Here is a 26,001-nt window from a genome sequence, read left to right as displayed (position 1 = left end):
GAAAGGAAACCAGAGCCGGTACCACGGCCTCCAGGCACTCCGGCACATGACCTGCTCTCCCTAGCCTCTCAGACCTTTTCTCTTTCAGCCTTTCGGCATCTGCCGCTGGCTTTGCTGGGAACACTGTCCCCAGGTCCTCACGTGGCTTACTCTGCCTTCCCTGCATAACCCCGGGGTCACCTCTGTGATGTCTCCGGGACCACTGCACCTAAATACAACCTGAACTCGCTATGCCCTTGCCCGTCTCTGCCCACTGCCAGCCCCTCCCAACCTACCCTTTATTCTCTTTTTCCATAGTCCATTTCGCCTTCCAACATACTACATTGGAATTTACTGTCAATTCTCTGCTCTCCCCTTTCCACTTCTAGAATGTAGGCTCCATGAGGGATAGTTTTGCTCACCAGTGCACCCCCAGTTCCTAAAAGTGCTTGGTCTATTGTAGTTGCTCAGACCTATTTGATGAAGGAATGGGTAATTTGTTATTAATAAGCCATTTCATCTTTCAAATTGAAATCATGATTTATACAGAATACTTTGTTCATAAAAGGCCCTGATATGTTTTTGTTTTTCCTTTCTTTGTCAAAATGGGAACATCTTTATTGCACATAATGTTCCCTGCATCCTTATCTCTCAAACATCCATTTCTAAACTCAAGGTCACTTCTAAACTCAAGGTCAGCAGATCCTTATGTTTTCAAGGGTTAGAGTTACTGTAAATATGTGCATTTCACAGTACCACATTGGTAATTTGAGTTTTGATTTGATTTTACCATGTCTTCCAATTTCTTTCATTCTTCTGTGGGTAGAAAGTGTTTGTAACAAGATGTGCCTTACCACTTGCAAACTTGTTTCTTGCCATGCTGGTAAGATATTTTTTAAATAAATGTGGCTCATGATAGTTGGCTCTGTTGTTTCCATTGTCATCCCTTTTTCTTTGCTAGGTTTTCCTTCTAGCCAGTGGTTCTTAATGAGATTTGATTTTAGGACTAAAGGCCATTAAAGTGTACAAAATCTTGTACTGCTTTCATGAGAGGATTTACTATGTGATTGCATAAATCCTCCAGAGGTCAGGTTTTATGCCATATTCATGCATAGTGCCAGTCAGTTAAGAAATAAAATAGTATGACTTAATTTTTCTGAAAAACAGCATTATTAGGAAATGCAAGAAAGTTGTGTTCAGGGTGGCAGGATGACTTGTTTTTGTACACTGCAATCTGTCCTATGAAAAAGCAGATTGACTATAGTTTTCTGACTACCTGTAAACATTCCTAAGTGCTTGTTACTCTGTAGGTAGTTAGAAAATATTTATCTTAAGTGTATTTTATCCCATAGGTTTCCCTTCCTGGTTGCAACTGGCACTGATTCTTTTCCCAAAGGGTATGTGTTTACTGGGCTCCCACTGACACTAGGGGAAGTGGCTCCAGACCTGGAAAATTTCCATTTCCCTGGGCCCTGAATTTGGAAGGACTCCATTGCATTTTGCTGCAGTTGAGAGAAGGAGGCTGTCAGTAGTGGTTGGCTGGCTGCAGATGCAGTGCAATATGCACCGGCTTACCAATCAGGCTGCATTGCCTGGTTGAAATGCTTCCCGCTGTCTTCTTTACTTATCTTCATGTTCTAGACTGCACGGACTATATAGACTGTCTTTGGTGTTCATTCTAATCTAATGAGCATAAAGTGACTATTTTGTGGGGAGGGGACTTTTCCTATTTTCTCTGAGCATAGAAATGTCCTAGGTAGGGGAAAGAGCTTTGGATGAAGACCTAGAAGAACCTGGAATGATAGGATGACTTGGTCAGCATGACCCTTGATGCGGAGGGTCTAAATCTTGTTTCAGGTGATGTTTCCATTAATCCACAAAATCTAATCCTTACTAACTATTTCTCATTGCCTTCTGGGAATGGATTAAGCAGGAGAGCCTGACTGGAAGGAGCCTGTCTCAATGCTTTCTCCATCACCAGGAGTATCCGCTGTCATGTCTTTCATTTACTGCCCAGAAGTCAGACATGGTAACATCTAGTGACTGTCAGAGGAAGCTTCAAAAAGACTTTGAAATGCAACTAGATGCTCTTCTACTTAACTTTAAATAGGGCATTAGGTTGGGAGCTCATTTGAGTTATGATTCTCAGTTCCATGTAAAGACAGTAATCTTATTGGCTCAGCATCAACCCAGTATTTGAGTTTATCCTTATAACTTGTGATAGTGAAACACCATATAGTTCCCTATCACTGCCTTTATGGACTGAATGTTTGCATTCTCCAAAATTCATATATTGAAATAACCCCCAATGTGATGGTATTTGGAGGTGTCACCTTTGGGAGGTGATCAGGGTTAGATTAGGTCACCAAGGGCCATCATGATAGGATTAATGCCCTTACAAAAAGAAGGGGAGACATGTGATCCCTTTCTGTGCTCTCTTGGCCATCCACCCATCCAACCTCCAGAACTATGAGAAATAATATCTGTTATTGAAGTCACCCTTCCTGTGGTCGTTTCTTACAGCAGCCTGAGCTGAAGAGGACACTGTGCTTGTTTGGTTTCAGCAACATTTCCACCTTCTACCCAAATCCAATGATACCTCTTCCCCTACATGGGTCTCTCCTTGGGTTCACTGTCTGATGGCCCAGGCTTTTACTCTGAACCTCTTTCTGCCTTCCTGAGTCTTGTTCAAGAACCCACTATTTTCTGCTGCTCCTCCCTGACACCAGCTGCCCGTCTTCTGATCCTTCTCTGGATTTCCTGGCTATGAGATATTGTCCACCCCACAATCCCACCCCAGTGGGTATCATCCCTAGGTCCCAGCCACAACAGGTCTGATCTACATCACTATTAATTTAGCATCAGTTGTATGAAATATCTGATAAGCTAAGCTATTGAAATATTTGGCATTAACCATGTTTGATGCTAACTGTGGATGGATAATCTTCACCCTGCCTAGAATTGGGATTTTATCCACAGTACCTATTTCCCGTAAGTCATGATATAAAACAAATACATAGTTCTTTGCATTTTAGTATTTTAAGTATTCATAAGTTGTATGCCATTTTGAAGATTAAAATTCTCCAGTTAGATGATTGATCAGGATTGTTGTAATATATCACTAGACTTTTCTAACTATATTAATATAATGTAATATAATGTAACATATATGTTCCCTATTTTAGGAACATAGTCAAAGGATGGCTATTCTTAGTAAGCCATTACAGGAAGTTCTGTGTTATGATTTCTGAAAAAATTGAACAAACTCCAATGCTATAAAATAGCTCAGATTCTGTTGTTCCATTAAGTAAGATAGATCAGGAAGACTATGGTTTTCTATAGCCCCATCAACCAGTGATCCCATTTGAGCTCAGGAAGCAAATAAACTACACACCCCTGTGGTGGTTAATTCTGTGTGTCAACTGGGCAAGAATATGGTGCTCAGGTGTTTGGTCAAACACTAGTCTAGGTGTTACTGTAAAGATGTTTTTTTAGATGTGATTAGTATGTACAATCAGTTGACTTTCAGTAAAGCAGGTTACCCTCCATAAAGTGGATGGGCCTCACCCAATCCATGAAGACCTTAAGAACTAAGACTGAGTTTCCTGGAGGAAGGAATTCTGTCTCAACTGCAACGTAGAAATTCTGCCTGGGTTTCCAGCCTTTGGGCTCAAGACTGCAAGTTGACCCCTACCCGAATCTCCTGCCTGCTGGCTTACTGTACAAATATGAGTCTGTTCAGCCCTCCAATTACATGAGCCAATTTCTTAAAACTAACATCTAGACAGATGGGAGGGGAAGAGAGATGATACTGGTTGTGTTGGTTCTATTTCTCTGAACCCTAACAAAACCAGTCCAGCATAACCCCTTACACTGATCTTGGGCACTGCTGCTGGCTATTAAATAGGCCACCTTCACCTCAGCCATCTCCCCCGAGGCCACTCTATCAGCAGTAAGGGCGTAGCCTCATTCTGAGAAACCATCATTATTGTTGTCAATTATTATTGTTCCCTGATTCATCCTGCTTATTAGCAAGACAAGCTTTAACAATAGCAAAATCACAGAACACTGGTGTCGCCAGGTCTCAGGGACAGCACAAAGTGACGGTACATGTTGAACTAAAGGATAGTCCATAGCTAAATGCATTCAGTATAATATCAATTCCTCAAAGAAAATAAATTGCAACATTCAGAAGGAAATAGCTGACAGCCGTCCTCTTATCTTCCAGGACGAGATAATAACTAACAGAATTTTTAAAATATCCTAAAATGCAGCCTGCATCAAATAATTTGGGAAATGGCCAGTTTTATTTCACCTTGTTCCAGGGAGACAGAAGATGTATAAGCAGACACGCGGGGAAACGTGCAAGGACCTGCACTGAATGTGTGGGGTGCGGTGACTCCACCAGCGTCCTCGGGGGGCGCAAACCTTCGTAAGAGACCAAGAGGGAAAAACAGTTCTTAGTGTTCTTGTAAAATTCAATAAAGAAGATTTTGTCTGAGATACTCGGTGTTACTAGCAGTCAAGAGGAAAATAAATGAGAAAAATAATGAAACCATTATCACCTATCAGGTTTATGAATATTAAAACATTTATAATACTCAGTGCTGATCAGGATGTGATAAGCCAGCAGTTTCACACACTGCTGCCATCAGTTTCAACTGCTGAAATATTTTGAAAAAGAAAGATATCACTATTATTTCTATTAACATCTACAATGCAGTCACTGATCTAATAATCCCACTGGAAAATCAAAGCATTGGAACAGGAGGATTTATGGACCTGGATACTTATTAAAGCATATGCATACTTATTTTAAAAAGACAGTTGCAAATAACCTAGATGTCTGTAAAGAAAGAATGGTTGAAATAAATTAGACTAGCCACCCTATAAAATATTAAGCATCTATAAGTATTAACTTGGAGGGCTGTTCATGAAATAGTCAAACGAAAGTGTAAGTAGCAGAGAGATGTATAGAGTGTGAATCCATGTTCATAAAAAAGACCTTCATTGGTGTAACTCTGGGATGAAATATGTTCCCAGCCCAGAGCAAATAACCTTTGAAGCTGAAATCAGTCAAAGGGAGAAATATAAAGTGGGAGAAACCCATTTATTGCTCACAAGCAGTTGTCTACTTCTACTTGCCTGTGTCTCTCGTGACCCGGCTGCAAAAGGACCCCACCAAACCTCTCCCGTCCAGATATGTCTTTGCTCCCCCAACCCTGTAATCACCTACTGAAAGGGAGACGGACTACTTCTCTCTACCCCTTGGAAACACCTACTGATATGGAGATGCACTAAGGCCAGGTGAGAGATTCTGGAAATAATTGCAATTTTACTCACAATTGGGTCAACATGTTTGTTTGCATGTGTTTACACAGAGAAAGATGTGGAAGAATACACACTGAAGAGCTAACCTTACCTCAGATCAGATGGAATCACACACCGGGTTGGGGAATGTGCATGTGAGATTGTTAAGGATTCATTTTTATGACTCTGTATTATTAGATTTAAAAAATTTCTGTACATTTTGATGTTTGGACAGCTTAAAAAGCCTCCTTTGGCTGAGGAGAGATTGCCCCTCCCCAGGCTAGCCCTTTGTGAGAGAGAGCAAAGGGCTCAGCCTGGCTTGCCTTTGATACGCAAACTAACCAACGCAGAGCCCCACCTCCTCTGTCTGGCCTGGGCACCCCAAGAGGTGATGGTTCTCTGCCTTAATCACCCCAGGGACAGGTACTAGGTATCTAGGGAGCACCCCATAGCTCAGAGCCCCCGAGAATTATTCAAACTAGTTAATCCTATACAATTCCCCTGCCCGCCCTGCCTTCCCCAAGGAGTGGCCGATGTAGGCTCTGACCCTGGCTTGCCCTTTGCTCTGTGCTCTCCTGCCACCCTGAGGCCTGCCCTCCTGATCCTTCCCTGCACGCTGTGTGCCTCCTGTGTCTAGGACCTGTGAGAACAACAAACTTCGCTTCCCTGAGCCTCTCCGGTGTCCCCTCTTGCGGCCACAGCTCCTGACCACACAAAAGAACACAGAACAGACCTGTTATACAACCATGGACAATTCCTGTCATTTAAAAACATCTGACATTTAAATAAAGTAAACTCTAAAACAAAAACCTAACAATTAAAAAGGCAGGGGAAGCTTTGTTCTGCCTGAAGAACGGGTCGTAGAGTCTTGTGTTGTTATGACGAAGGGCTACAGGACGGACCCCACCCATAAGGCCGCATGGACGCTCACCCTTCCAGCGTCCTCTGCGTTCCAGGGATGGCACTGCTCCACCCTGCGGCTTCCTGGTCCCCCAGCCCCACTGACCTGCACACTGCTGGGAATGGTGGAAAAGCGCTAGCTAGGGATGCCCACACCTCATGAGTCCTGCCCCTCTCTGGGTCTTGTCTGTTCTCATGGCAGCGAGACGAGCCAGCCACCTCTGTCCCTGTGGCTGTCATACTCAGGCTGTGTGTCACTCAGCTCTCGGAGGCTTCTTTGGCCCTAGACCCTGGAATTCCTATCCGGGTCCCCTCTGGTTTGCCTGATGAATATTCAACAGCAAAGTTCAGCATGTCCACCTTTGATTCTCAGGAAGTTTTACCAATTATAGTGCAACTACAACGAAAGCCCCGTCGCTGCTGAACTGTTGGATCCTGCGGTTTCCAGGAAACTTGCTTCTTGTTCGTTCTAGGCCTGGGCTTCCAGATGGACTAGGTGGCTAAAACAGATGGCTGTGATGCCTCTGCCTTTCAGCCGAGAATGTCTGATCCGGTGAAGACAGGCAATTGGCTTCAGCATCCGCGTCTTCCTTACCTGCTCCCGTCCCCTCTTGGCCCTCATCCCTCGCTCCTTCTATTCCTTAGTCTTCCATTTCAGCTAATGATCAAGTGGGGAGAAACAGCCTGGGATGCGTAACTCAGATGCAGAGACATAAGCATTTTAAGAATGGCTTTCAAAAATCAAAAGACCTTGACCTTTTCCTACTTTAATTACCAAAGCAATAGATACCCACGTTCCAGGCATCAGACAGAGGCAGGCCACCGAGACAAGGCCCTGAGGACACAATGCACCCCACACCTGTGTGTGAGGAGAGAGTGAACGTAAAACGGGCAGAGAACCCTCGGGAAGGCCTCTCTCCAAGGTGCCCTCCCTCCCGGAGCGGGCACCTTCCGTTAAGCCTTTGATACGAGGCTATTTCATGAGAAGAAGCACGAGTTGCTGGTGGAGACATTTAATTTTAGCCTCTCATTCTTTACTTTTAGTATGATTCAGCCTATTTGTTTCGAGCTTGGCTTCATTTTAGGAAGCAGATGTTTAACCTCCTGTTCTTTGAGCTAGTAATCTCTATAATTAAGTTCTAAAAGAATACTGGAAGGGGTACAACCTAGTTCTTGGATAAAATTGTATGTGTGCGTGGGAAATGCACTTCCTTCCGATTACTGTAATTATAATCTTGAGCGTCTATAGCATTTATTTAGCATTTAACTTTCAGCAACAAAGCTTCACTTGAAAAACATCGTAGAGATTCTCGAACGACTCCTCTCGAAGTCCTTTCTTATTTTCAGTTACATATTTGTGGCCAGTGAGTGTTGATGGACTCTCTCCATGGTTTAAAGGACTAACAGGCTAAGCTAGGCGATGGCTCGACCTTGTCACACCCTGACACGTCCGTGGCTTTCGTACACGAGCAGTTTCACATCTAGTGAGCTAAACCCTGTGGCCCTCCTCCGCTTTGAAAGGGTGTCCTCGGGGACCCACCTGGGCCTCCAAGGCCACCATGGCAGGGGGAGGGAGGGCGAGGGGAGGGGAGGGGATCTTTTTTGGACCAGGGCTTAAAGCGACTTGCGTCACTTTTTCCTGGATTCTAATGGGCAGACCCATACCCAAGTCAACTGCAAGCAAAGCTGTGATATGCAGAAGGACCTTTATTAGCCCAAATGAAGAAGCAGTGGATAAAGGGATATTTGTGGGATAGATAGACATCAGTTTCCAAATGAGAGAGAAACGTTTAAAGTCCACAGAGCAGAAAAACAGAGCAGGAAGAGGATTATTGTATCAGCATGCTATATCTGTTTGTTTGACGTTGCTTTCACACTGTTTATCAGAATCCACTAAAGGTACCGAGAGTACTGATTCTCAGAACACGTGAAACACTCCTAACTGGGGGCTATGTGAGGGGCAGACAGGCCGGATGGAGTCAGGCTAGGGTCACAGTTATGAGTGGCCTCTGTGAAGGGACACACCAAGTGTTGGAGTGTGTAAAAGAGAACAATATTCAAGTAGGAGATATTTCTGGAAGGCACAGAAGTAGCTAGATTTTCAGTTTTTGAAATTTTCCTTCCCCTATTGCTCCTGTCCTCTTTCTTATTTCCTAGGATTGCCTCAATATGACTCTTTCCATTTCTCTACTTTTCCTGCTTTTCCTAACTGGTCATAATTTATAAAAAGGTTGAAAATTTAATCCAAGAAAGAAAGGTGCAAGATTAGAGACAGGCTAACGTGGGGGCTCAACTTTTATAAAGGAAACAGTAATGCATCCAGAGACCTCAGACAATTGATTCTGAGGCCCACTTCTGTCATGAAGGATGCCACGATGGATAAAACACAGACCCCTTCCTCAAGTAGCCCACGTGGGTCAGGAGGAGGTGAACTGTGACTATCATATAATACGCCATAGGAACTAAGGACTCCACATACGAAGTACAATGAAAGCTTAAAGAGCCTGACACAGAAGGGATAGCAGAGTGTGTCTTAAAGAACGAGACCCTCAAAGTCAAAGAAGCCTGAGCTGACACGACTAGGTCTACAGGAGTGAGCCAAGCTGGCTGTGGGAAAAGGACAGGGGACAATGCCAGGCTGGGCTCAGAGGATGCAAGGCCCCAGGAGCCAAATTAACATATGTGAACATTTTTGGGCAAGTGATAGCAAGTCGTCACTTGACGTCAGAAAGTAGAATTATTCCATGAGAACTTCCAAACTGGTGTTTGGAAAACAACGTCTTTTCCAGTGTCCGCAGGCCACATAGTTTAGGAAACATTTCCTAATGTATCTTCTTCCTGGAGAGTCATAAGAATCCTAATGAACAGAACATATACTTGAGAATTCTTGAAATAAACTTGTTAAGTTTATCTCAGTATTTCCAAACTATAATAGTGCATGCATTAGTTTCCTATTGCTGTCACAAACTACCACAAGCTTAGCTACTTAGAACAAAACCCATTCATCAGCGACCAGTTCTGTAAGTCAAAAGTCTGATGCAGCATGACTGGGTTCTCTGCTCAAGTTCCAGTAAGGTTAAAATCGAGGTGTTGCCCACGTTAGCCTCTCATCTGGAGGTTCTGGGAGGAAATTCACGAGCGAGCTCATTCTTACTGTTGGCAGAATTCCACTCCCGGCCACTGCAGAGCTGACGGCCTGCCTCCCTGCTGGCTGAGAACCGGGAGTTGCTCTCAGCTCCTAGAGGTAGGTCCCTTCCAGGTTCCTTGCCCATGGGATTAGATTATGCTTAAGGTCAACTGATTTGGGACTCTAATTCCACCTGTGACGTCTCTTCACAACAGGAAATAGATTAATATTTGATCGAGTAACCAGGGGTCAGGAATCCTGAGGATCCGTTTTAGAATTCTGCATACCACAGTAAACAACTTTTTTTCTCATGAAAGATCTTTGAGGATACTGTACAACAATGTCCCACAATTGCCCAGATTGGTAAAAACTGGATTGACATTGTAGAAAGAAGGCTCTCGAGAAAGCACTGGAAATCAGAGATGTGGAGACATGGAAATGGGCTAAGGAGTTACTGTGGTTAAAGGAGAAAGATAAGACAAGCAGTTAAATTAAATGTGTTTGGAGACAGAATCAATATAACTTGATGAGCAAATAGGGGAAGTAAGAAATTGGAACCTTTCAGGTTTTTAGCCCAGAGTATGAAGTTAATTATAGTGGTATCAAACTTAGAAATTCAGAACAGGAAGTGGGATTGGCATGAAGAGATAATGAGTTTGGTTTTCAATATGTTGTTTGAGATCTAAGGCATAGATAGCAAGAAAAAAGTTTTACACTTTGGTTAAATATGGGAGCTGATGATATATATTAGGAAGTCATCACAATGGATAAGATTTCTTACAATAGGTCAATACAAGGAGAACAGAATAGAATGGTGGCTGGAGTTTATTAATAAATTCATTAAAATATAAGCAATGCCAAGTTAAATCCATAAAATCACTTACTTATTAGATTAGGAGCAGGCTACGATCAAATTCATCTTTTTTTTCCCCCCCAAAGCAGGGCAAAAGTTTTATTTGAATATACTCCAAGGGAGGAGTGGGGGCCAGAGCTAAGGTAGAGGAAGACCTCAAATTTACCTTAACACTTATTTCATAGGCTATCTCATGGTAATCTTGCAGAGAAATGAAAATAACATAAGGGCTTGAAGAGCTGCATAAACATTTCTATTTAAATGGTGGTGATCCGTGATTCATTGTCAAAGGAATCAGAGAAAGAGCCCTGGTCTTGGAGTCTGGGAAGGATCTGGGCTATTCCACTGAAAGTGAGTTCACATAGTAGATTAAACAACACATATACACACTTCCTGAATAAGTGAATAAGTAGTTGTGTGTCCTTGAACCAGTCAACCCAATTCTCAGATCTCTACCTTTCATCGATATGAATGTTGCATTAGGTATTCTGCAAAACGCTTTTATCTCCAAAATTCTAAAGATTATAAACCACACGGGGTGGAGTGCCCTCTTGCAGAGCACGGCAGAGTTCTCGTCTTTGTTCATCCTTGTTAAATACGTACTTCTAAGATTTGGATAAGTACATTTTTTAGCAACTATGCAGTTGAAACAAATCTGAGAGACATGGCTAAGTGACAGATGGCAAAAATCAATATTAAATTGTTGGCAGGTTGCTGGAAACAAAAACACAAATAATTAGCCAATACTTTGACTAAATAAAGATTGTCGCTGGAGCTTAGAATATACTTCTCAGTAAATATAGTATCAAAGATCGTATATGGTTTTACATCCTATTTGGTCAATTCCCGGGCTGTGGGTTACCCCAGACGGCCTCCACTCCCCTGAGCACAGTGAACCGTACCTGCCGCTGCCTCTATCCTGTTGTTCCATGCTCCCAAATCACTTCCTATCTCATTTCTCTACACATCCTGTCCCCAAACCAAAATTTCCTTCAAAATGATCTCAACGAGATGCTCTTCTAAAATACTTTATTATTTCTAAAAAGTTTGAATGATCACATTAATACAATGTCTCCTCTTGGAATCCTTCCTCATCAGAACAGATGTGTCTTCCTTTCCTCACCCTTTTCAGTGGCTGCATAGTATTTCATGGTGTAGATATACTACAATTTATTTAAACTATTATTGACAAGTGTGACCTTTTAAAATTATTCTAAGCTAGTCTTTTTGTTTTCATTAAAATGATACCTACACATAGCAGAAGAAAAAAAAATCAAACCACTTGGAAGCTTCCAGAATGGAAAGTTAGGGTCTCGTCACCTAGTTCCAATCCCCTGAAGTCACTGCTTTCATCAGCTTCCATTTCACTATGCTGCTGTGGTTAATTTCATAGCTTAATGATTTCTTGGACTAAAAAATTCAGTATCTACATGAAAGATGAGACATATAAAGCATTTATCCTATCTTCCACAACCTCCCCCTGCCTCCAGTGCCCCATTATACTGAGAAATTAAAATGATATGGGTAAGTCTCACTGATGTGGAATGAGTACAGGCTCCCACAGCTATCTGCAGCCCTATGCCAATTGATTTTCAGTGAATGAAAAGATGAAAAAAATCAAACAGAATTTTTGGACAGGAGGATAGTCAATGGGGAGCTCTCTAGTCCAGGGCCCCTCCCCGACCTTCCCCAGAGGGGCAGCCCTTCCCTGCTTCCTCCAACCTGTTCCCTTTCAAGATGAGATATTCCCTTTCTGAGATGTGCCTTCTAGCCTGGATGGGCTGGCTGGTCGTTTGTATGACATATTTCACTTACCAGATGGGGACTGTCTTTGCAGATGTATATCTGCCTATCCATTTACAAAGAGTACGAGGAAAAGCTCCCCCAAATGTCCTTATTTACGAGTATCAGTTACTGCTTATGCACACCTGGAGGTAGTGCATCTGCTTTTACTGAGTCTGCTGTACTGAAGCCAAAGCCTAAACTCACTACTGATATTTCCTCTTTGCACAGAAGTGGGTCCTGCCCAGCACAAAACTTCCCTGTCGGAAAAGAAACAGGACACAGGCCCTGGGCTTGTCATTGTAATTAGGTTGAGAGATGAATGATTGCATTAAAGGGATTACAAATCTCTTCAATTACCTTGATTTAATCTCTTTTATTAATGTAATAGAAATCTTGGTCAGAGAAATCAACCAGGAATACTATGTCATTTGCTAATGAAAAAATTGAGTTTAAATAACAAGGCTGGGACCCAGCTGAAGGTATACGGCTCCGAGCATAGCACAGTAATGCAATCTTCTTTGCTCCTTTCTATAGGTTTTGGAAGGAAATGAGGGAGAGAAAGGAGGGAGGGAGGAAAGGGAAGGAAATAAAGAAAAAGAAACTCAAGTAAGAGGATTTCTTACTCATCAGGACTATTGATTTATGTAGCTAAAATTATGCCTCACTTAATCCAGCCCTTTAATGAAAGCGGGTTGCAATGTAGTATTCTAGAAGTTTTACGTCTCTCGACTCCCTGATTCTATGCCTTGCACATGGATGTATCCTGGTGGGCCTGTTTATAGTGGGCTGAGAGTTTTCTTACTATGAAACTGTGTCCCTTGATCTACAGTCTGTGGACCGTGGACTCTGAGAGGGGTGTGTTAACTTTGGAAAGGTGATATTTAGGAACTGGGGTCTATAGCCCTGAAGGTAGGGCCACATTTTGAATTTATGACAGCACTTTCAGAGGACACTGTTTTCCTGTGGGAAGATGGAAGATTTGGGGCATGGGGTGGTCTGAGTATTCTTACATAAAGAGCTTCAGCTTGCTTCCTGAAGTGTTAAGACCTAAATGCAAGAATCTTATTCCAAAGTTGTAAGCAGCTTCAGCGGACTCTAAAGTTTGGATCTCATCAGAATTTGGTTTCTACTTTCTACTTAAATATTTGTTGAATTCTTTCTACCATGTGTAAGATGCCATGCTGTGCATGCCAGGGGCTCTAAATTGAATAAGGCAGATGCTGTTCTCTCTAAAGGGAGTGTGGGAGACAGAAACAAAGTGAAAGGGAGGGAACAACACTTGAGGTAGTTGGTGGTGGGCAGAGATTTGCACAGCAATGGCTAAGTATGACTTAGCAAGCCAGAAGTTCCAGCTTGGAACCCTAATAGGAAAGCACCGCTTTTAAATACAATCTCAACATTTGATTGTTAATGGAGTATTTTCCCAGGTCTGGGGGCTAAAGAGAAGACTGAGTACTGAGGTTCATTTAAAAATCCATTTCAGCATCTGGGTTACATGTACCGAGTCCTGCCAAGTACTGTCAGTACTTTGAATCAGTAACTACCTTCCATCTCTGTTGGCAAGTAAATGCTTGCAGTGCCCTAAATAAGGGCTGGGTGATGAGGATTTAAAAGGAGGATTTGATCCTACATCGGAATCCTTGAAACAAACCAACTCTTTCCACTTCAAGGACCTCACTGACAGATGAGATAAATGCTTTTAATATGTCCTTCCTGGAAAACATCTGACAAAACATCTCTGTAAAATTCCTGGAACCACAAGACTAATAGACTTAAATATTTTACTGCTGTCATGTGGGAAGGCTCTTGGAACATTGAATTTAAGCTAGAACATTAAGTTTAAGCTTTTCAATCTTTTAGCTTCTAGGCAAGAACTGATAAGGACAGTGAAATGGGAATGAAAATATATCCAAGAGCCTTTACTGTACTTTGACCCACCAGCACACTCCCTTATGCTCGGCTCCCAAGGCAACCATTACAGGTAATCAGAACCACTTGGGAGTCCTTCTCAGTCGTTGAGAGGGCACGGAACACCAGGATGAGTAAGGCTGCTTATTTGGAATGCTCTCCAAATGTGAATTAGATATTTTCCAATGATTATTCTTAAAACCTACAAAGATAAAATCATAAATCACAAAAACTGAGATCTGGAAGTAGGGAAAAGTAAAAAACTGATTTTGATTGATCCCATGCAACGTGTCAGGCACTAGTGCCCATCACATTTCATATCTCCTTTAATCCTCCAGACACTGGGGAAGGTAGAAATTCTGACTAGCTTGTGATACGATGCCAGCTAAATGTCTTCACCCTTTAAAACCCCTTGAGTGTTACTTAAAGAGCATAAATCTGGTTCCCTGAGAGTCCAGTGGTCACTGATCGTGAGATGGGGTGGAGGTACTGTGGTATATATCGAAGATGCTAGAGCAAAAGGGCTCTGCTTAAGAAAAGCAGAGAAACCCAGGCAGGAAACGAAGAGAACAATGGGGTTGTGTGGGGGAACATCCAAGAGGCCGGCCACTGAGGAGGGATGTCAAGAGGGAAGAGGAATGTTTACGGGATTTGCAAAATAATAACGTACGTGCTAAGTGGTTGCACAGTAACAATTCCCTCCATTTCTAGTCCCCCTGCCCCAAACCCACATTGGATCGGCTTTATGGACACATGTTTCATCTTGCTTCAAAGAGGGCACGGGGTGGGAGCAGAAGCTGCCGAGGCCAACAGAGGGGGAGCAGCGACTTCTGAAACCAGAGTTTGGGCAAATGAGACTCTCCAGAATCCCAGTGGCTTCCTCAGGCTATCATCATAGCCAGGAAACGGATCCAAGGATTTGATACCAGATCTGTGGGATCACAGAGTCCATTTCTCTTTTGTCTATACCAGTATATTCACAAATGTAGTACCCGGCCAGCCAGTAGTGGCAACCTCATGAGGGAGCCTGATAGAAATGCAAATTCTCAGGCCCCACCTCAGACCTGCTCAGTCAAAACTCCCGGCCTGGGCCCCAGAAGCCTGTATTTTAATAAGCCCTCGGGGTGATTCTGATTCGTGCTGAAGTTTGAGAACCACTGTTCTATAGAAAGACTCTATACTTCCTCAGGGGCTTAGGAAGCATCCGAGCCAACCCCTGTATCCTACAAACAGAAAGCCGAGGTTCAGAGAAGTGAATTGACTTTTCCGAAGTAAAATTGCTAGCTTTGAAAAAAATAGCTGAACCTAGAACTCAGGTTTTTAAAAAAGTTTTGTCCAATTAAGTTTTTACATCCTTGTCAAGGTCTCCCAAAATGTTGAGCATGAATCAGCATTGCCAAGTTCAACACAAAGTTCTCAATGCCATCTACCCAGACCTCCTGGAGTATTTTAAATACTTGATCATAATTCTCTTCTTGAATCACATTGATTTCTTGGCTTTGGTGATACCACCTTCTGCTTTTTTTTTTTTCTTGAAAAAGAGAAAGCAGCCCCTGATGGCTAAGAGCTAGTCTGATGCCAACAGCCAGGCGCTGGTGTTGCTAGGAGCTGGTTCTGCACTCACAGCCGGGGCCCGGGGCTCCCCTCTGGCACAGAACCAACTTTGCAGAGCGCCAACCTCAGACAAGGCCGCTCTGTGGCCACTAGGCATCAAAACCCAAAGACAAGGTTGCTTCATAATGCATCCTAACACAGTCCTACACACGAACAGTGTTCCAATGTACAAAACACACAACTCCCAGCCTGGAGAACACAAGGACTGCTGCTCCTCCATGGGTTACTGTCTTTCCCTGGCTCCAGTCTTCCCTTCTCCATAGATCTGTTCAGGAATGCAGCCCTAGAATCATCCTCTCTTCCTGACAGTGTCCAGGCCAGACCAAAGCCCTGCTCACTGTCCCCCAACTCATCCAACACAAGCCCCAATCTTACAAGAGTCATTTGAACACCCTGTTGCTGAGACACCCATGGTTCGCCGTGTGCACATTCTCTTCCTTGCTGCACCGAGTGATGAACTCACCTTTGTTCAGGGACGGGTATGTTCCTCGTGTCTGGCTACACAGCATAGGCTGCTGCTTTTCTCTTCTCTTTTGCTGAATCATCTTCTTCCAAATGTCTAGAGCTTCGTTTTGCTGCCGCCTGTCCTCTTCTCTCTACACTCCCTCTGCAGGCAATCTCATCCACTGCATTTGACTACCTCTGACTCCCAAGTGTACGTATCCAATATCCAGCTTTGACTTTTCCATGAATTCTCGTCCCTTCCTATATATCCATGTGACTATGCAATAGGTATCTCACACTTGCCCATGATAAAGCTCCATGTTTTTCCATTCAAACCTGCCCCACCACCAAAGTTTTCCATCTTAGAAAATGGTACTATCATTAATTCAGTAGGCCCACCCCAAAACATCTTAGAATCATCCTTAATAATTCTGACCCTCTTTCACAATGTCCAACCCATGAACATCCGGTGGGCTCTACCTTTAAAATATAGAGCAGTCCCCCCTTCTCCACAGGGGATATGTTCCAAGACCCTCAGGGGTCCTGACTGCAGACAGTACTGAACCCACCATATACTATGTCTTCCTCTACATACATTCCTACAAAGAAGTTTAATTTATAAATTAGGAATAGTAAGAGCTTAACAACGATAACAATGAAATACAACAATGATAATAATACCACTGACCCATGAACAACATGGGTTTGAACTGTGCGGATCCACTTATATGAGGATTTTCTTCAGTAAATACATTGGAAAATTTTTTGGAGATCTGCTACAATTTGAAAAACCATTTTCTTTTCTCTTGCACACATTACTGTAAGAGTATGATATATAATGCATGTACAAAATTTGTGTTAATTGACTGTGTTATCGGTAAGGCTTCTGATTAACCATAGGCTATTAATTGGTTAAATTTGGGGGAAGTCAAGTTATATGTGGGTTTTTGACTGTGCAGGGATCAGTGTCCCCCCATGTTGTTCAAGGATCAGCCATATACTGCAATGAAAGTCATGTGACTGTGGTCTCTCTCAAAAGACCTTAGTGTGCTGTACTCACCCGTCTTCAAGTGATGATGTGAGATGACAAAATGAGATGAAGTGAAGCAAATGCTGTAGGCAATGTGACTGGACTGCAGTTGACCGAGGTAACTGAAATCAAGCAGAACAAAATCACAGTTAAGGGGAGCACAGCATCCCAAATCCAACTGCCCCCACCAGCCCCACTTCCAGCGTCCTGCCATCATCTCTCTACAAGGTTCAGCAGTAGCCCCTTAGCTAGACTCCCAGGCCCCACCAGGGCCCCCTCTCCTGGGGCAGACACCAGAATCTAATCGTGCTGGTTTAGCAGAGGGTAAGTTACCAGAAGGCATGTTAGAAGCAGTGGGAGGCTGAAGAATCAAAGGAGTCTGAACCGCTAGTCAACTATGATGGCCCATCAAGACAGCGACTGCCACTCAGCTGGCAGGCTGCCATTGCCAAAACTACCCTGCTTTGCTGCCACAGTCAAAAGAAGCCACTTCTCTTGGCAGTGATACTTACTAGGAGAAAATAGAAGAACCGGGTGTCTCATAGCCATTACCTTACTAAATCTCCTGTGAGTGCATCTGATTGGTGAGATCTACGCACAGGGGATGTGATTTTAGCTTTCTAGGCTTTGCAGGATGGGGAGGGACTCAGGAAAGAGGTTGGAATGGATACTGAGTTAACACTCCCCTGTTTCACCTCTCAACAGCCAGGGTAATTCTGCTGAACATAAACCTCATTATGCCACTGCCCCGCTTGACACCCTCCCAGGTTCCCAGGTGGGTGGCCAGCATGCCTGGATTGAGATCCCAGGTCCTCACAAGACTTGATCTAGCAGCGGCCTCTCCCTCTGCTTTCTTTCGCTCTTTCTTCTGCAGCCACTCTGACCTTTTTACAGTTCCTGAAACAAGCAAGAATCTGCCTGCTTCTAGACGACTTGCCGTTCACCCTGAGCAGAACGGTTTTTCTCTTGGATGCTCATGTGCCTCACTGCCCTATTCACATAGATCTCCAGCCAAAGGGCCAAGGAGGCCTTCCCCAGCCACCCTAATGAACCAGTACTGCCCCCACCCACCCCCACCGCTTCCCCACCTACCCCTTGATCACACATCTGCCACTTTCTATGTCGGTATCTGGCTTTATTTTTCCTCACAGTTCTTACATTCTCTGGGATTATATTTACCTGTTTAAATGTTTGTAATCTGTGTCTCACTGTATACAGCTTCACAATTTTGTTTTGTTATACTTGGGACCAAGAAGAACAGTGTCTGGCACATGACACGTGCTCAACACATATTGTCAAATAAATGGATCTTTCAGTCCATCAAGATAATTCCTCAAATGTGAGCTAAGAAAAGTAGGTATCAGTAATGAAGCACATGTAGTTCAGATCCACAACTCCTCATCCTCCATTCTAAGCTCCAAAAGGCTCTACTAATTCAAAGTTTGATTTTATTTAATAACATACTTACCTTTTTCATGGAACATTATTTTTACTTGAAAGATCAAATGATAGAAAACTCTGGTTATTCAGACTGGGGTATTTGGCAAGCATTTTCTTGAAGATGGAATGGAGCGGGCCTGTTGCTTCAAAGAAGACAGCTGCTAATGTTTATTGCTAATGATAACATTTCAGCTTTTACGTGAAAATTAAAATTTTGGGGAACTTGTATTCACACTTTCAATACTTGAAGAAGACTTTTCTGATGACATCGATGATGATAGTAATGAGTGGACTTTTTAAATTTTATGTAATGAGATGTGTTAATACTTGGAAGATCAGCATAACTCAGTCATATTTGTCAAATGACTAATGCACCTTGTTACAAAATGGCCTAGTAAAACATATATTAAAAGAGCAAGGCAGATCAACAGATTTTAATAAGTCAGAGGGCAAATATTTCATTGGTAAGGTTTCAGATTCGACATTTTTATGAACCTACTATTACCAAATTATGGTGTAGTGTTAAAGAAAAAATCCACACTTACCTGAAAATGTTATTAAAACTTTTTTTTTGCAAATAAAAGTCTGTGTGAGGCTCAGTTTTTTCATATACTTCAATCAAAACAGCATGTTACAACAGACTGAATGGAGAAGAGACACAGAAATTCAACTTGCTTTTAATAAGGCAAGCAAGCATTAGAGAGATTTGCAAAATGAGATAATGTGTAGGGGCCGGCCTACGGCCGAGGCTGAGTCCCACTATGGCTGAACACCGCCCTTCCACTCTAGTTGATCAATGCCCTAAGATGGCGCACGCTTCCTGGGCACCACCCTGCCTGGTTCGGTGGCATTAGCATAAGGAAGTTGCTCCTATAGGCTTGCATGATCTTGATCACCATAGGCCAGCTTCCTTTATATAAGGCATAAGCAGGAAAGAGAAGCACTCTCTCACTCTCTCACTCTCTCACTCTCTCACTCATTCTCTCTCAATCTCTGTCTCTCTCTCATTCTTCCTCTCATTCGCTCCCCCCGGCTGTTGCTTCTTCTCACTCACCTTCTCCCGGCCTTCCGAGCAACAATAAACAACTGAAGTGAACCAGGTCTGTGTACGTATCGCTGTCGTCACCGCCACAAGGGGCGAACGCGGTAATAATGCCCTTCTCACTATTTCTTTTTGTTCTTTATATTTTTCATTATAAATACGTGTGTTAAAAGGTAATGCATCTCACTGTCATTTTTAATGAATCAATAAATATTTCTAAATTTTGTTTTAATTTCTAGCATGATAAATATTGAGAGATACATCCTGTATAAACAAAAGATCTAGTTTTTAAGTGTATAAAGAGATCCAGAGACCAAAAGTTTGAAAATCACTGTTTTAAAGAATTTATCAAATTGAAGTATATAAATCTAATGCCAAGGAAACGAGGGATGACTACCAAAACCACCCCACGGGACTAAACAGCCAAGGGAACGGATGCACGTACTGCAAGAAGAAGCTGCAGAATTCGGATGCTGTCACCACAGCCGCCGCTTCAGAACTGCACCCCTTTGTCATCTCGGAAGGCTGCTAAAACAGGAATGCACCTGCCTAATGAATAACAGCCACCTTATTTACAGATTCTGGAACTTGCTACCTCTGCCATGATCCACGCCTGCCACATGGATGCCCATGTCCTCTCTTTCTCTCTAAACAATTCAGTTTAAACATGTCTTCTGTAAGTACTGCCTATTGGTAGAACCAGATGCACATCTAAAAACCCTAGTCAGATGGGAGGCAGGCACAACAGTCATTCAGCGAGGCGTTCCATTGTGTTGGCCATGATTCTTATCTCATACCACCACCACAACAATAACAAATTACAAAGGCATTGTAAGAAAATACAGGCAAGTATTTTTATAAAAAACGTTTATAATCATGGAAAGGAGAACGATTTCATAAGCTGAATACAAACTCCAGAAGCCACTGTAAAAAAAGCTTGATAGTTTTGATTACCTAGAAATGTAAAGCTGTTATATGACAAAAGATAGACAAACAGAAAGACATATATGACTGGGAGAAAATATTTACAACATTTATAGCAAACAAAGGACTGTTTAAAATGTATAAATGGCTCTTGCAAATCAATAAGAAAAAGATATCCAACCCAATGAAATCAGAGAAAGTGAAATGAATAGGCAACTCACAAAAGAACTGTTAAGTAAAGAATTATAAAATTGTTCAACTTCCTTAAGTATTAGGAAAATGCAAATTAAAAGAACAAAGAGGATTTTTTGATCTAGAAAGTTGGCCCCCAAAAAAGTTACAAAGATTTTAATGTCCAGAACTGATGAGGGGGTACTCTGATACTGTACAGCTGGGACAATAAATAGGCAGAGTTTTTGTGGAAGGTCACTGAAGAATATCCATTAAATTTTTAAATGCACTCTAAATATCCTTTGATACAGCTATTCCACCTTTCCAACCTTCAGGACAGTCGCCTATGTGCATAAACAGACATATACTCTGATTTTCATTATAATAGTTCTCACAGTAATAAACTCAGAAATAATGTAAGTCCCTATCAATACAGAAATGATGAAATACAACGTAGTAAACTGACGTAATGGATGCACGGCAGCGGTGAAAAAGAATGAGGTAAATCTCTATGTGTGAGTTAAAAAGAGTGTCCAAGACACAGTTGTTGAATAAATAAAACAGTTTTGGAATAATACATGCAGTATGACAACATGTCTGTAAAAACTGTTCTCCATCGTCCCCCTCATATTAATAGAGGCAAATACATCTTGGCAACTGCACAGGAGTCGAGAGGGACAGTACACTGCCGTAACAGAGATTACTTCTGGAAGGAGTGTGCATTTGAGATGTCATAGGGTTTGTGAAAAGAGCCTTTTTTCTGTACATCTTCTTTACTGGTTAAATTTTTGCCAAAATAGTTTTGGATATTAGGCATATCATTAAAATGTATAACTTGTGTTACTGTCTGTCCTTATAATATTGGGCTGAAAAAAATCTATTTTTACATTTCAGGGCATAACTTGGGGCTGTTCAGCACAACGATAATCATCCTGGGCATTTTTAATGCTTAGCCATGTTCTCTGAAATCAGATTATGTGTATATTTTGGATAATGGCCACATTCTTCTCATTCAGAAGAATGAGAAGATACATATTACTTACTCACAGATACGTATTTCTTGATTTTGTAATTGGGCAATAAATACTTTTTCTTTTCTATTTATAGTACTAACTACTGAGCCTTTAGTAATAGAGTCAGGATCACCAGTCACTACCTTCCTAATATATCTCCAAATAATCATATCCTTATTTTTCCACCTCTATACAAGCATGAATTTGTGACCGCTTACAGAAACCACAAGGGAAAAGGAATATATGACAGAATACTCTAAACACCCTGTCTTTCCTGAAATCAGTATTGATTTAGAGCTGTTGCATCATTACCATCTCCTCTGTAAATACATCAGTCAGGCAAAAATAGCTTGTGTGAACTGAACTTCCTGCTCCGAAGTGCTGTGTCTGTCGGGTAACTGAGAAGCAAGGAAGATGTGAAATTGCCACACAAAGGAATTCAGGTCAAATTTAATGATAAATTTCCCATCTGTGAAAGTAATTAAATATTTGAAGAATTACAAAACTCTGATGAACACCTATTCTAAAAAAAAATTTGCACCCCCCTCCATTAGCATCAATAACACTTGGCCATTCCACAAACATTTTTTTGGGTGCCTCTCATGTGCCAGGTTCTGTCCCTTGTATCACTGGGAGGTATAAAGATAAATGAGCCATGATCCTCCACACCAAGAATTTATCAAACCTGTGGGAGGAATGAAATGAGCTCATCTATTCATGCATGTGTGCATTTGCATCCGCTCGTTGAGTGTGTGACTGAGTGCTAATAAATGCCAACCACTGGGATGCACTAGAGATACAATGGGGACCAACACACTCAACTATGAAAGCACAGTAAGGGAGTAAAGTTCTGTGACAGTTTAGAGTGGTGCAAGATTACCCTGACTGTGATAGGAAACAAAACATCCTATAAGGGAATTTGAGCTGAGTCATATGTAGGGTTTTAATTGGTAAAGATAGGAAGGAGGGAATTTCAGGTTGAAGGAACAGCAGAAGCAAAGGGCAGAGCAACAAAATAATAGAGGATATGTTGGCATAGTGCCTAATGTCTAATTGATGCTCATGGCATGATAAACACAACAGGATATTACAGGCTATAACTTCAGATCTCAACAGCTCATAATACAGGCAGGTTTAGTACTCAGTAGGTGGCCTTCCACATGGAGATACATGGACCTGCGAATCCAGTTGTTCTGTCTTCCATACGAATTCCATGTATGAGAGAAAGAGAGAGAGAAAGAAGTCTTATCACAGAGGAGGCTGGTGCTAGGGAGTAAGCACCAGAACTGGAAGGGCCCACATGCTGTCGGCCAGACCTAAGGATTCGGACATGGCCCCATTTAAGTGCAAAAGAGACTGGGCTATGTTATCTCCCCAGGTGTGAGGAGGTCAACAGACCTGGTTTGTTGATCACTTAACATTCTCTCTGTCACACCGACAAGATTATCTATAAAGACTACTTTCTTCATGTAAGAGGACTAGTAGCATTTAAGTATTTGTGTTTAAAAATTGATACACTGAACATAATCACCATTATGTATGTTGCATGCAAATGTTGAATAACTATTCTGGAAGATGATGTCCTAGATTCTGAAAATACAAGAAACGATAAAATTTACTGAAGCAGTTTATAGTTTAGCCAGGGACCAGGATTTACATATAATGAGAGAAACAGCACAATGTAACATATAGTTAAGTGCCAGTACAGAGCAATACTTTATATGGCGTTAGTTTAAGATTCTTACTATATTACTATTAAAAAAACACATGTACTGTCCTCTGGACTTCCTTATATAGTTTTAAGGTAGGCTTATAGTGTCCAGAAGCACAGAGACAAATATATTGCCCTTTTTAAACTCAGAGCTATGGAAAAGGGAAGACTTTGAGAGAATAGTATTTGCTCTCTGAGGGAGATTTAATTCATACAGCTGTCATGGTGATTTATTCAGAGAGGCTTCTAAAGGAAGTTACTTGATATCTCGACAAGTTTGAATAAAAAAGCTTTTAACATTTTATTTGGCTCATGTACATATTTTATGCAGAGGTGGTATATCCTAATCATTAAGAATACTGGAACGAAATTATTTCAAGCCACAGCTCCGTCGTTTATTGGCGACGGGCCAGTTACTTAACCTCCCTGACCCCAGCTTCCCCATTTGTAAACAAACAAAAAAGGATAATAACAATAATTGTAATAATGCTGCTGTAGGCTCTCCCGAGGATTTCATAAGTTAATGCATTATTAGACTTTGTCCACCACCAGGCACATAACATTTTTTTTACATGAAGTATTATGATGATGTTAAAATTAGTACTTCTGAAGATTACTTAACAATATATGTTGGGCAAAGATACAATTAAGGTAAAAGTGGACGTAATGTCATCCCATTTTGAGTTTTCATATATTAAATAGATTGACAGACAGACTGAAAGGAAATGAACCCAAATGTTAACAATGGTGTCTCCCATTGGTAAAATTATGGATTATTTTTTTCTTTTTCACACAATTCTGAATTCTCAGATGTTTTCAGACTAAACCTTTTTTTTCATATGCACCCTATTATCTCAAAAATCCCTTACATCTTTTAAACTCTGTATGCACAAATAACTGTTTTATTAACATGATATGTGATTTTTTAAATGTTATTTTCTCACAAGGACAAGAAGACCTCCCTGAGGAAGCTCTTTGTTTTACTCTTGTGTTAGAATAATTGGCCAAAAACATTAAAAATTAATCTGCTGAAAAGCAAAAAGGGTTTTTTTTTTTGCTCCTAGATTTAGTCTTTCTCAGTAATAGTAATAGCTCAGTAGGAAAGAGTTAAAATATCTTTTCAAATCTTTTTTTCCCCTTCTTCCCCTAACATGCAACTGGATCTCAAACCACTACATGTTGGAATAATTCCGAATAATTTCTAACATAAAAGTTCACTAACCATTGAACATGACAATCAGAAAAATATAAAACTCTAGAATTCCAGGCCATTTCAGATCTCCTTTAAAGCTGGAACTAAGATACACTGAATTTATACATATTCAGTAGCTTATGAACTTAGGTTGAATAAATTGAATTTTTGAAAAATAATATTCTTTTTTATTTCCATGTAAGATGGCTTTCTCTTTTGCATGCACATTTATTTTTTTTCAGTCAAATGAATCTCTGTGAAAAGGGAATTCTTTTAACATGTATTCAGTTTGGATATAGAAAAATTGTGTTTGATATTTCTCTTAAATTGTTCTCTTTACGTTGTAGTGATCTGATTTCTGATCCGATAGAACTGAGGATAGAAATGAGGTAACCATGGAAGGTTACCTATATTTACGGTACACTTGCCTGTGCGTAGCCAGAATAGTTAAGTGTAGAAAAGCTTCTGCTTGGGGAATGAAAGAGCTGCTGTCCCACGTGATGGCCGAGTTTGCCTACAACCATAGTAAGTGCACGGGCAGGGGACTTCAACAACTTGTTTGCCTTTGGCGGTGACTACAACCCGTGGGCCATTTCACCTGCAATCTTCCCCTTAGGAAGGCATTTTCTCCTGTTTTGTTATTCTTGTTGGATAATGGCTAAAAATGTTTGCTTTGAGATAAAAAACAGCACTCTCCCCCCTCCCACTCAAAACACCCTTCTATGGTTTTTTGTGGCTGTTTTCATTGCTCCGTTGGATTCTTTTGTGCTTTTAATCGCCTTCCGACTGATAATCTTTTTTGCTTATTTTATTTCCTTTTCTTCTTTTATGTCACGTGGGAAAAAGGAAGCAGCAATTCCAGGTCATCAGAGATGCCCGCAGTCTTCTGACAAGACACCCGTTTGCCGTGATGACCTGCGCACGCAGCTTCCCCATGGCCCAAGGCGTGCGTAGTCTCTGCTCTGGTCTCCGCCCCAGACCTGGAATAATGGGATAAAAGCAATCCTTGCAACCCTTTCCCATGTTAGTTTGCATCTTGGTTTGACTGTTGTTTCTAAACATAACAACTTTCTTGCCCACAATACAGAAGATGAAGCCACCTGGAGAAGGAAGGAGAAACAAGAGTTGCAAAGGCTGAGTTGTGAAAATACCAGCCTCATTCTTTGTCCGGACACCTGAAGGGCCTCTGTATTCTTTGGCAACACCACATCAAAGAATCCCGGCTCTGGTGGGGACATTAAGATAGCTTTGAAGCATGACACCCTACCGGACATATGGATTCCCTTTGCAAACATCAGCAGTGAGCTGGCCTCTTCGACTGCCCATCCAGAGACAAAGAATTGAACCTCCTGATGGAGCCCTGATTTCAGGCAGTTCAAGCTTCAGGAATCTCTTTCTCTTGTCGAGTCTACATTATTCCCTATAAGTTGCTTTCACTGGTCCAAGTCTGCCCTCTGGAGCCTCTCAGAATAAGTCTCCTTCCTCCTCCATATTGTGAGTTCTTTCTAAATTCTTCACGTAACCTAAATAGAAGCTAACACTAGCTGTTGACTCCACA

This window comes from Manis pentadactyla, chromosome 7, assembly GCF_030020395.1.
Source record: "Manis pentadactyla isolate mManPen7 chromosome 7, mManPen7.hap1, whole genome shotgun sequence".
In the NCBI taxonomy this organism is placed as follows: Eukaryota; Metazoa; Chordata; class Mammalia; order Pholidota; family Manidae; genus Manis; species Manis pentadactyla.
Note: the sequence above shows the minus strand (reverse complement) of the source record.